The following is a 13501-nucleotide window of genomic DNA, read 5'->3' as shown; positions in this document are numbered from 1 at the left end:
CAGTATTTTCTCCTTCAAATCAGGAGCCCCTTTTACATCAGAGTTCTCCCCTTTACATCTTAAGCCTCCTTATGCATCCAAGCCCTTCCCTTCATATCAAGAGCCACCCTATACATCAGAGACCTCTCTTTTACATCAGGAGCTCCCTATACATTAGAGTCCTCCTCATAAGCACTTCTATACATTAATCACTGTACCCAAATGTAGTATCTCTTACCTGTCACAGTCAGATCCTATATAAAAGACACAGTACACTTATATCACACTGCAGCACAACCTGCATCCTTTGTATAGTACAACTGTAGCACAGTCAGCTCCCCATATTGGATGCCCTTCCTGACATACCACTAGGGCTACCACTACCGTCATTTATTTAAAATAAAATACACAAATGCAGCGTTACAGACATAAAGTTTTCTTTAGAAAAAAATGGTGTGCACATTTTTTTGAAACCATACTGCACTGGAACGCAAGGCATTGCAGTACCGCGTGTTCCAGTGCGGGCAATCACATTGCGGACGGGAGGTGCATTTGGGATTCATTGAAATGAATGGCACCGCAACACACCTCCTGTAGCAAAAAATTTTAGGCCGAAACCGAAAAGGACTTTTCCTACCTTTTATATATACATACATGTATATATATATACAGTATATATGTAAATTGTGTCTAGTGTTGCACAAACTTGGAACGTGCCCGGGCTGAGGAGGAACGGGCCGGGCCAGAGGTGAAACAGGCTGGGCCTGAGGTGAAACGGGGTGGTAGCAGAGGCACAGGGGCAGAGAAGGACCGGGGCAGCAGCAGAGGGATAAGGGGCAACTGCGGAGGTACGGGGGGCAGCGGGGGAATACAGTCACAGCGTTCTCCCCGCTGGTGCCGGTTGTAGTGGTCTGTGTCCCTGTTGCCTCTGCCAATACAGGCCGGGAAAGCAGCGGAGATTGCAAGGGACACAGACCGCTGCAACCAGCACCAGTGGGGAGGAGAATGGAGGAGCAGAGCGGCGGCAACTAATCGAAAACCAACTAATCGATGATGAGAACCGTTACCAACGATTCTCATTATCGGTTATAATCGATTTGTTGTTGCAGCCCTACACCACACCATTCTTTACCTTCTGACTATTTTGCTTACTTTCTTCTGCATCACAGGCAGCAGTCTACTGTAGTGCCTACTCTGCTATCCTGGTAAGAGCTACCCAGCTGGACCCCCATATCTCGCTTTAGCATTCTTTAACTGTAATTTTGCTTAATTCTTTTCCTCCGGAAAGTAGGAAATGTGTCCCATTGGGGAGATTTCCCTAAAGAAAGGGGATATCCTTTCTTTTGCCACTGGAAAATCAAAGGATTAGGGCTGTTGAGATGTGCTAAAACACATATAATGGTAGGAGGTACAAAACTGTCAACAACATTAAAGTTTCATCAAAAATTCACAGACAAAAAAATCATACTTGATAATGTGTGACACGGCACAACCTGCTTTTATATATATTGTTAATTAGGAAAGCTGCCATTTAAACTGTAACATTACTAGGTCAATTAAACATGCTGTTTGACAGGGAAGTTTTAACATTTTCAATCTTCTTAGCTGTTCCTTGCAGAATGACTATGTAAAGTGTACAGGTGAGTGAAGACGTGTTAGCAGCATACTCATTAAAATGTTCACTGCAGTGACATTTTCCCTCTGCTCTCCTCACATTTAATAACACTGTTCTGCCCTTTGCTCACTCTTTTCCCTCTCCCTTTTCTTTTGTCTAAAAAAAATAAAAAAATATCACATTTGAGCTGTCTACAGCTCATATGGTTTGCATATCATTATGTATATTCCATTTGCAATACATTAAAATGATGGCTTTCTGAAACGTGGCCAACTCATTTAGGAAAAATACCCAAGATAATGAATTGAAGATACAATTTATAAGTGGGTGGGTGATAGAACCATTCAAGAAGCAGCAGGTAGGGTGAGTGTGCTGTTCCCAGCACCCAGTACTTGTTTACTATGTCTGGCTTAAACAGTTGGCATCACACATCAGTCATTGAGAAATGGAACAGGAGTACCCCCAGGAGTGCAAAGACCCCTGTGACTTACTGAAGTATGGTGTTTCATAATGATCTTTCATCCAGTAATCACAAAGCACACACTGTGACTCGAATCATCATGTGTAAATTCAGAATATTGCAGCAGGCCACACACAATCATGTGAGGAACTGTCAGTCAATGGCATTGATTTACTAAAAAGAGTAGAAAGTTCACTAAGTCAAACATGCTGGTTTCAAATTCCCCATCATGTACACTAGAACTAAAACCTTTGCACATTATTGGATGATTACTGTTTGTATCTAAACTAAATATACTAAACGAAAATAAAAAATAAAAAAATCTCTTTCTGTATTGCCTTCATTACTCACAGTAACATTAATTGAATGTGCATATTACAAGTAAAAGGAGAATGAATAATTTTTAAAAATTTGTTTTTCTATTATACTCATAGATTAGCTAGATTCTAAGTTAAAAATAAATGTATTACTTTATTTTTTTTACTCCAAGTCATGCTGTCATAGGCTCAATTCACGAACCTTATACACCAGAATAAGGATACATTTTATCAAACAATTGACAATTATTTCCAATGAGATATGAAAATAACAGTAAAATGGCTAAAAGGTTGTACAAATCTTGTAAGATCACATTTGTTTTCCCACTTTTCAGGATTGTTATAGATTTTCTTGCAGCTAAACCAGGATTTGTTCACTGAGGACCACCTGAGTGACAGCTCATCTCTGGGGACACAGAAGATTCCGTATACACAATACGGGGATTCATTTGCAGTAACCACCACTAAACTTCTTTGAGTCTATGGGCAGCTGTAGGCTTGCAATAAACATGAAATGGTGTTTGGAAGGTGTGACTGCCACACGATCACAACAAAGAAAGATCATGGCATAAAATGCAATTATTTTGAGGAAAATATACTGTATGTTTACAAGAAAAGCCCAGCCATACCGCAGGGGATCATCTAGATAATTCAGGATGGATTTTTATTGACATAACTAAGTAAATGTTTTTTACTTATAATGGCAGCTGCTTTTTTAGCTTTTATAGTTGTTTTTTTCTGGACATTATAGGAAACGTAAAGTATCAATGTTTATAAGTATAAAACATTAGATTGAACAAGCACACTACCACACCGAATCCACTAATTCTTTAAAAACACTAATTCTTTAAGTAAAAGCTAATTTCTAGTTTATTTATAAACAATTTGCAGAGATATTTTACCTGCACATTTCTTTGAATGTTCATTCTTTGCAAATGGAGGCAAAAAAAGACTGTTCTTAGTATATTTCCATTTCAGGTCGAATGTAATGTAATACAGTATTATGGCTACTAGATGGAGCTATGGAGCATAGGAAAGAAATACTTAGGGGCTATTCACAAAGCTGCCAAAGGCAGCTGAGAGAATAACTGAGCCGGAATGAAGTGAGCCGAACAATGTTCGGCTATTCACTACGGCTGATTTCAGCCATACATCGGCTGCCTTTGGCTGCACTTCAGTCAGCCGAACATGCTCTGCATGTTTGGCTGATCCGGAGTGCAGAAGGACTTCGACTCAGCCGATCCAACATCTGGATCGGCTGAGCCAAAGCTCTGGCAGCTCACTCGTGGCAGTGAGTGAATAGCCGTATGCCGCTTGCTCGGCTATTCTGCTCGGTACCTCTGTGGTATCGAGCAGAATAAAAAATAGTGAAAAAAGTAGGGGGGGAAAAGTTGAAAAAATATTTTTAGAAATGTAGATAAATATTAAATTAAAATAAATAAAAATTAAAAAAAAATAATTAAAAAAAATAAACTATTGGGCAGGGCTAGCAGTGACAGCTAGCTCTGCACAGCTGTTTCCTATTGGCCGGCACCTGCGAGAGTTTTCTTGCAGGTCCCGGCCAATGAATAACAACTGGGCGGAGCCAGCCGTGACGTCACGGACGGCTCTGCCCAGTTGTTATTTTTTAATATAACATTGTGAGCCCCTAGTATGGGGAGGTCTGTGTTGACCTAGTTGACCAAGTAAATGACTTGTAACTATTAATGCATCATTAAATGTATTTTGTTAAATGTAAGCACATGAAATACATGAAATGGACATGGTATGAGCTTCTCTATGTCTATCGTAAAGCAGACAGGAGGAGGGAGAAGAAGTACAATGAGCTAGCCATGTGTGCTGCAGTGCAAGGAGTTTACTGATTGGAGCAGAGTAACAGAGGAATGAGCTTATAAATGTGTTGCTTCCCATTTTACTGTCCAATCACAGGAAGGAGGTGGGGAGGAGATCCGTAAGTGAAGGTTAAACGGAGGCAGAGAAAGTTCAGGTCCCCTACCCTGCTAAGCTGAACTGTGCTGTATGGCAGAGCTGTGTAAATCTCAAAACTGGATGGATGGAAGTACAAATCCTTTGGGAGATAAAACAGCTCGCATATATAAATTGCATCTGTGGATGAGCTGTTTGCCTGGAGGCAATTAAATCTAGATCACTGTTTTGGCCTAAAAGTAGAATAAATGATTGGGTATTGTATTAATTTGAGACCAGAAATGTCTTAATAAATAAATGATATGGAATTAATTTTAGAAAAATGGTAATTCCACATGTAGCCATTTTGAGAAAGTGCCTGATATAGCTTCATAACTATTTTTGCTTTGTTACTTTTTTGTTACTAATACTACAATGGAATAAAATCTCTCCAAGTCACAGGATTGGTTTCTTTGCTTCCAAACACACTGCATGATTTTCTATGCGCAAGGAGTTTCTGCTGGATGAAATTATAATTGTAGTCTGTTTTGCAGAGATGATACAGCATATGATTGATGGAGGTCAGTAAAGCCTGAAATAACAAATGTGAGTAAACAGCTTATCAGCATGTGCATATATTGGTATGCATTATCTCTAATGTCTTTGTTGGATTTATAGTCATCAGAGCTGGCATAATACCTCTACTGAAAATACTGTCTAATCCTATTTTGTCCAGCAGAAGAAATGCTGCTCACACTTGCATTTGCCATTATGTTGGAGTGAGTTAATGCTTATTGTGATAGTAAATAAAATATTTTACCCTATGGTATCACTGTACTTGATTGTGCTTTTCATTGACAATATTTCACTGCTGTTTCTCTTGTTATTCATTTTATAGCATATGCAAAAAAACTATAACAAGGCATCCGTTCAATTCCTGTGAATAAGTAAGCTGCATAAAGCACTGCAGAAATTTGACAATGGGAATAGCCTAATGCTTGTGCAGCTGCCAAAAGAGATGGATTGGTGGTGGTCACCTATGAAACGTAGATACTAGATCCAGCTGTATTGATGGTGTCTATTCCAATTTAAATACAAGGTGGCAGGTACAGTTCTGTACCCTGTAACAACTTAGGGCTCTCATGCAGAGTATTGTGCGTTGTATACTGTATTGTATACAAGAACAATCAGCAACAGTAACTCCTATTAACTCCTACAAATAACAAAAGACCCTACATTTGGATTTGTTGAATGCAAAGCTGTGTACAGCGAAAGTATATACACTTTTGCCCTGAATGCAATGGCAATTATCGCAAAATATATACGGACGGTTTTGAAGATGCAAGTTTGAATGTTAAGGTAAATCCTAATGATTAGTTCTGTGACAATGGGTAAAACATCATTAAAATACAATTTTCTTAGCACTGCACTTTACACTATATCACTGGATTACATCAATTTCAGGGTATATTAAGTTATTAGCAAAACATTTTTATTGGGAGGAAGAATGCCTCCATAGAGTGGGAAGAAAACTACCCCCTTACATTGATGGACAGTGGGAGTAAGAATAACCTCACCAAAGCATTGATGTCAGAGTAGTTACTGGGAGAGAAGAACAGAGGAGAAGCTTCTCTGCTAATGACATGAGCACCAGAACTATGAAGCTACTGTTGGGAGATCAGTCCACCCAGGAACTAGTAAAACTATGGGTAGTATCATTATTTATTATTATACACTGAAATTGTATTGTAACTGTGTTGTCTCCCTCCGTTTTGGAAAATGCTGTGCAAACTGTTTGCGCTATATAAATCCTGTATAATAATAATAAAGGATTTATATAGCTCCAACAGTTTGTGCAGCACTTTACAATATAAGGAAGACATTTCAGATACAATACAAACCAACACAAGATAGTTAGGAGGGCCCTGCATGTGAGAGCTAATGCTATGGATGCCAGCCAGGCCAATGGTACAGATAGGTAGGTTAGGAGGGCTCTAATGCCCACCCCTGTTGCCCCAGGGGTACCATCAACCCCCCCCCCACCCCCCCAGGTCTGATACTTGCACCAGTGGTTTTGTTAAAACCTCTTTTGAGCCCAATACACTTGTCAATGGCACAAATCTCCCAGCACCTACAGGCTTTTTTTGTATCTCATTGCATTATTCTTGCAGTAATCAATATCCAATTAAAAAGGAAAACATAATTGATCGTAGGGATAAGCAAAATGTCAGGTGATAGATACACTTATATATGGACATGATTCCGCCAGAAACAATTCTCTTCCTTCCACAAAGCAGCACAACGGGGCACTAATTTGAAATATATATCACAAGCATAAATTAATTAATTCAGAAAAAGAATTAGCAATATTATTGTGTCCACTTTTAAAATGTTCATCAAAGTATATTTCTACTATACATCTAAAATGAAGAATTTAATAAAGGAACTTAACACTCAAGGGAAAAAAAAACCAAACACATTTTTGCCATGATTGAGATAATGTAATGTGGCACTTGAACTGTTCTTCCTGCGGCTAGCCACTCCTCTCCCTCAGCTTAACACGGTATAATGGAAAATGAAAACTAAGTTTCCAGGAAGCAAATAGAATTCCCCCTTAAAATTAGTAGATATGTGCACAGCATAAAAACTTGTTTCGGAGGAAACAAATGAAAAGGGAAAACCTTAACCTTTTCATTTGTTTCGTTTGATGAAACTAACATTTATGCTGTTTTGGATTCGGAGGTAATGAACCCCCAAATCCGAAATCCATATTGGCCACCGGCACGTGCTGTGCATGAACACACCATCTTGGAGGTGGGACGCATGACGTCACATGGCGTCGGGCAAAGCCATACGCATGTATGAGCGCCGCCATCTTGGAAGCAGCAAGATGGCGGTGATCAAACAAAACTAATTACTATATGCCTAAATATATTTTTCGTATATTCGGGCATATAATAATTTGTTATTTCGGATTCAGACGAACTGCCGAATCAACAGAATTTTGTCATTCAGCAAGTTCATCCAAATCCAAATGCTTCTAACATACGGATACAGATAGCTTACACAGTCACAGAGTGGCTGTCCTTTACAAGCAAATAATGCTTACTTGCTTATACAGCAATGTCGAAATTAAGCCCTGAATAAGACAATATTTGCACCCAACTTAGGTGGGGGCAGGTGCAAGGATGAGTAGTTGGTTGAGAAAGCGCACAAGGAATGACCGAGAGCTGGCACCTGGGATCCGGCAGCCTGTGGACACGGTGTGCTCCCTCAACCACACATGTGGGAGAGACGTAATCAAGGCCCTTGAGGTTCTTGAAGAAAATTTCAGCAAATTGGAGTGGGTGATTTCCTTTTGAGATCTTCGGGAGTCCAAGGACTCTAATGTTATCTCTTCAAGGCTTATTTTTGGCATTATCTGGCTGAGAGTAGTTGTCCTCTGTAGCTCTATGATTGTCTTCTATAGCTACACTTCTTTCTGGATTGACAGCACTGCCTCTGTTGCTGAAACCTCCCACTCCCTCCCCGGGGCTGCAGTGTCTGGGAGGGGGAACATGTGAGACACAAATGAATAAGCATGTGGCTCACTTTGGGAGATAAAAGAAATGTTTTTGTTTTACTTTTTGAGGCTTGCATCACATTGTAACTGGATTTAGGATCTGTACTTTAAGCAATGACATATAGCAACACACACAATGTACGTTAACAATGTCAATAATGTGAACTGCTTTAAACACAGAGTAGACAGTAGACTGTCAATCTACTCTCAGAGTTTTGCAAAATCCTCAACACATACGTATAACATAAAATAATTCTTTCATTATCGCCTATCCACATGAGAAAAATTGCTTTTGATTATCAGTCGGTTTTGACAGCACATTGTCTGGTCAACATGTAAAGCATTACAAGGACAATCCCACTGAAATGCTAATTCCTAATTAAAGTATATGTGAATGTGTTGCCATAGCGACCACCACAGTGAACAAGAACTGAACGTGAACTATGCTATGAACTTTCTATGAATAAAGTGGGTGTAACAAATGTATTGTATACTCAGCACCATGGACAGAGACCTGTGGAATTGCTTATTGAAAGCACATATCCAAATTGTGATACGGAGTGGCTATGCAGAATTTAATTTCTTTATATATGAAATAAGATAAGCGTTAGAAAAAGTAATGAGAAATGTCTGCATTAATATGATTGTGTTTCACAAACCTGACCCAACAAGTTAGTTGATATTTGGGAAGACAAGCTAGAACAATGTTACAGTGGGTAGTGAGATTTTTTGTCAAAATGTTGTTGATTATTCATAATTAACACAGCTTTGCAACTGTCATTTATTTTAGATCCTACTCTTTGTTTAGGCCTGTAGCACCTTTAGTGTATTTAAATACATCTTTTCTGATAATAATGAGTGCTTTGACTATCAACAAAGAACAACATGTACAGCTGAAAACAACAGAGTGTATATTTCATATTCACAATGTTAAACAGTCATGTGAAAAAGTAAGTACACCTTATGGGACTTTTTCAACATATATGAATAGGCAAACATTTAATTGCTATTAAAACAGTACCTACAGAAAACTGAGCTATACTTGAAGAAATTACACATAAAATTGACATGGTGAATCCATTCTCATAATCTAAATGAACAATAGAGCAGATTTGTCATGTGGGAAAAGTAAGTACACCCATACATTTATTGAGATTTATCCCAATCCCCGCCACGTCTAGGTTGGTGCACCCTGTCCAGTGCAAAGAAACGAAGTCCGCCGATATGTCCATTATGTAAGTTGACAAAATGTCTCACTATTGGTGACCTCAGATCCCTGGCCGCTATATACATTTATCACCTCTTTAAACCAGTTCCATTTGAATCAGGTGTTCCAGATTAGGTGGCAATGATTATAACCTACCTAGGTAGTATGCAGGTGGAACCTGTGTTATTTAAACCTCAGATATCTAGGGTCTTTTGTTCTCTTCGATATTGACATGTGTGGTTTCGTCGTGCCAAGATCAACAGAGCTTTCTAAGGCCCCCAGAAGGAAAGTTGTGGATGCCTATGAGTCTGGCAGGGGATTAAAAATGCAAAATGATTTAAAACCAATAAATCCACTGTAAGAAAAATAATCAATAAGTGGCATGAATTTCAATTGACTGCTAATTTTTCCAGATCTGGCCAGTCCAGCAAATTCAGCCCATTTTTTTCCAGAAAGAAGAAACCCCAAAATGTAATTGTGGGATCTGCCGGTTACTCTTACAATAGTTGGTGTCAAAGTGCATTGGAAGGAAGGGGAAATCCTCCGCACACCTTGCAGCAATCAAGGCCTATGTAGACAATGGTGCTTGTAGTGATGAACACGGATGGCACCGTGCAGACGCAATGTAGGAAGAGGAATCATCAGCACTCAGTAGAATCATCCAACATGTCCATTTATTGGACATAGACGTCACACAATCACAAGAGCCAACGTTTCGAGACTACGCAGGGTCTCTTCATCAGGGCATAAAGAGTCACTCTGAGCTCAATATAATTAATACAGGAACCATTTATAAATTAGACAGAGCTGTACAATGCTCACTCTGAAATATGAAAATCACAGGAAGTGTATTAATGAAAAGAGAAAGTATCTGTAATGTAGAGAACAATGGGAGTCATAGTGGAAGGTGTGTTTCATTTTGAACCAATGAGTTACAGTGTTTGTTAATGCAAGTGAGAAAAGCTAAGTGCAGTAACCAACAGCATCACTCACCAATACAATTACAGCAAACTGAAATGTATTTAATCGTATATTATCAGTACACGTTTCACGGATGTAAAATAAACCTAGAACATGCATCAGTCTGAAAAAGCCCGTTTGTTCTCTAAATATAATATGTTGGTGGGATCCCACATTTTTTGGCAATAGAATGCAGTGAATCATAGCGTGTGGTGAAATGCTTTGCTACATTTGGCTGCATGCACACATCCTGCATTATCAGACAACACAGCTGTACCGTACATAAATCCTCTGGAGGATCAACACCATAGAAAAAGGAAGCAATTATTTCAAATTAAACAAATGTAACTCTGTGACAAGTATGACGACTTTAGAATAGATATACTTAATGTTAGCTTTCTTTATTTACATAAAATGCTTGTTATTTCAACTCAATAAGCCCTGCCGGATTTAATCCCTCAGCAAACACAGTGCGCCAAAAAATAATTCTGAAACTCCCACATTTGTAGTTTCTGTTTCTGTAATTCAGTATTCACCAAATACACCCAAGTATCCACCCAAAAAAATATGTGGTCAAATAAAAGATTTGCTTTTAAGCACTCTAAGACTTAGTTTTAACAAAACACCAAACAGACAATTAGTATTTTAGGAAGTAGTATACCTTCTAATCCATTACAATTGGGGGTAGTTATGCAGACCTAAGATACAGCATTCCCATTACCAGCAATACCTGTGACCCTGAAAGATATCACCACTAGACAATGGAATATGAGTGCTTTTTTATAGTTTTTTAATTTAATGATTTGTCAAGTTTTTCGGTTCATGAACTTAATTCGTTCCACGATTCTGGTCGCGAACCGAATTGGTCGCGAACCGAATCAAATGTTCCCATAAGATTCAATGTAAATAAGGTTAATCAGTTCTGACCCCTACGAACGTGGTCGCGAACTGATTTTGGTTACGAACAGAATCAAATTTTCCAATAAGGTTCAATGTAAATAAAATTAATCCGTTCTGAACCATATGTCAATATTTTCTTGTCACCTTCATTACCACTCTGCACTTTCTTATATCCACCATGCTTGCTCTGCACTTTCTGGTTACCTTCATTACTGCTCTGCACTTTCTTTTTACCACCATGCTTACTCTGCACTTTCTTTGGAGCCATGCTGGATTGAATAATACTGTACAGTACTGTATGAGCTAAAAAGCACACAAAAGCTTCACAGCAAGTGTGCACAGGTCTGTCTGCAACCGCGATCTCGACTAGAGGATGCCACGACCACGTGTCAGAGCGGGAAAGATGGCTGCGGTCGTGTTCGTCACCCGATTTGGAGTTTGCAAATGGAAGCAACATTTTGCCGAATTTCCTGTTCGCGAACAGAAGCGTTCGTGCAACGAGGCATTACTGTACTATCATACTTCCCTAAAATAATGTGAAACCAGAAGTATTGCAGTAGATTAATGCAGATTAAAGCTGTGTGTTAATTTTAGTAAATCATATCAAACAATGTTTTGCTTCCATATTTAGTGCTATGAATCTAACAAAACAGCAAAGTTTTGATGTGAAAATTAGTTATTTGGCTTCTCAAAGCCACTGATAATTAGTTACAAACTATGTATCTTTATTGCAGAAAGAAAAGTATCACTAATCTGGCTGTACAGAATTCCAACTGTGCAGATATAGAACATTACAATGGCCCATGTAGAACGCATTGATGAAAGCCTATTGTAACTGAAGAAATCTTATCCAGAGAGCTGCGAAGGCCACAGTAACAATTATTTACTGCTATGGTTATAATACCACACAGGTGTAGTAATACAAGGCAACGCATATAATTTGTTTAATCACGTATGAACTGATTATACTGGTTAAACACTCCTTGCTATGATTGCGGTGGCTTGCAGAACACCTGTTTTGCAATTTACCATCATGAATGGTCATAGAAGGCAAAGGGTGAAGAAATTTAAAAAAATAGGATATTTTGGGAGATATTACATATATATGACATATATACACACACATACTGTGGCTATAAGAAGTCTACACACCCCTGTAATAATGCCATGTGTTTGAGATGTAAAAAAAAGTCAGAGCATGATAAATCACATTTTTTCCGCCTTTAATGTGACCTATAATCTGTACAATTCAATTAAAAACAAACTGAAATCTTTAAAGGGGGAAAAAATGAAAATAAAAAACTTAAAATAACATGGTTGCATAAATATGCACACCCTTAAACTAATACTTTGTTGAAGCACCTTTTGATCTTATGACAACAATCAGTCTTTTGGGGTAGGAGTCTATCAGCATGGCATGTCTTGCCTTGGGAATCTTCTTTGCCCATTATTGTTTGCAAAAGTGCTCCAAATCTCTCAGATTGCAAGGGCATCTCCTGTACACAGTCCTCTCCAGGTGACCCCAACCATGTTAAATTGGATTCAGGTTTGGGCTCTTGGTGGGCCATTCTAAAGCTTCGATCTTCTTCTAGTGCAGCCATTCGTTTGTTGATTTGGGGTTACGCTTTGGATCATTGTCTTTCTGAAAGGTGAAATTCCCCTTTATTTCAGCTTTTTAGCAGAGGCCTAAAGGTTTTGTGCCAAAATTGACTGAGATTTGAAACTGTCTATAAGCCCTCCACCTTGACCAAAGCCCCAGTTCCAGTTGAAGAAAAACAGCCCCAAAGCATAATACTGCCACCACTATGCTTCACTGTGGGTATGGTGTTTATTTGGTGATGCGTAGTGTTGTTTTTGTGCCAAACATACTTTTTGGATTTATGGCTAAAAAGTTCAATCCTGGCATCAGACCATAACATGTTTTCCCATGCTTTTATCAGATTTGATGTAGGTTTTTGCAAAATGTAGCTGGGCTTGGATGTTTTTCTTAGTAAGAAAAGACTTCCGTCTCACCACCATACCCCACAGCCTAGACATATGAAGAATTCAGATAACAAGTAATACACAACCAGTATTTGCCAGAAATTCGTGCAGCTCCTTTGTTGCTGTAGGCCTCTTGGCAGCCTCCCGTATTAGTTTTCTTTTCTTTTTTTATTAATTTTGGAGGAATGTCGAGTTCTTGGCAAAGTCACTGTTGTGCCATATTCTCTCCACTTGTTGATGACCGTCTTACTGTGTTTCAATGGTTTATATAATGCCTTGGAAATTGTATGTACCCTTCTCCTGACTGATGCCTGCCAACAATGAGATCCCTTTGATGCTTTGCAAGCTCTTTGCGGACTATAGCTTTTGCTCTAAGAGGCAACTGAGTAAATGTCAGAAAAATCCCATTAGAACTTCTGAACTTTATATGGGCTTAATCAGAGTCACTTTAATTGATGGCAGGTGTATGCTGACTACCATTTAACATTAGTTTGAATGTGATTGGCTAATTCTGAACACAGCCACATGCCAAATTACAAGAGGTCACTAAAGGTGCACCTCAAAAATCTGGCATTTTTACAGGGGTGTGTAGACTTTTTAGATTATTTATATG

At 38.7% G+C, this 13501-nt stretch overlaps 1 protein-coding gene across 1 annotated transcript in view; it reads right to left on the bottom strand.

Moving 5' to 3' along the window:
* SOBP (sine oculis binding protein homolog) overlaps positions 1 to 13501 on the bottom strand; it is a 128607-nt gene that overhangs the window by 38347 nt on the left and 76759 nt on the right. The gene's annotated exons all lie outside the window — the stretch shown is intronic.

The sequence above is a fragment of the Nanorana parkeri genome, unplaced genomic scaffold, assembly GCF_000935625.1.
Source record: "Nanorana parkeri isolate BGI_ZX_2015 unplaced genomic scaffold, ASM93562v1 scaffold123, whole genome shotgun sequence".
Taxonomy (NCBI): Eukaryota; Metazoa; Chordata; class Amphibia; order Anura; family Dicroglossidae; genus Nanorana; species Nanorana parkeri.
This window is presented reverse-complemented; position numbering and strand designations above follow the sequence as displayed.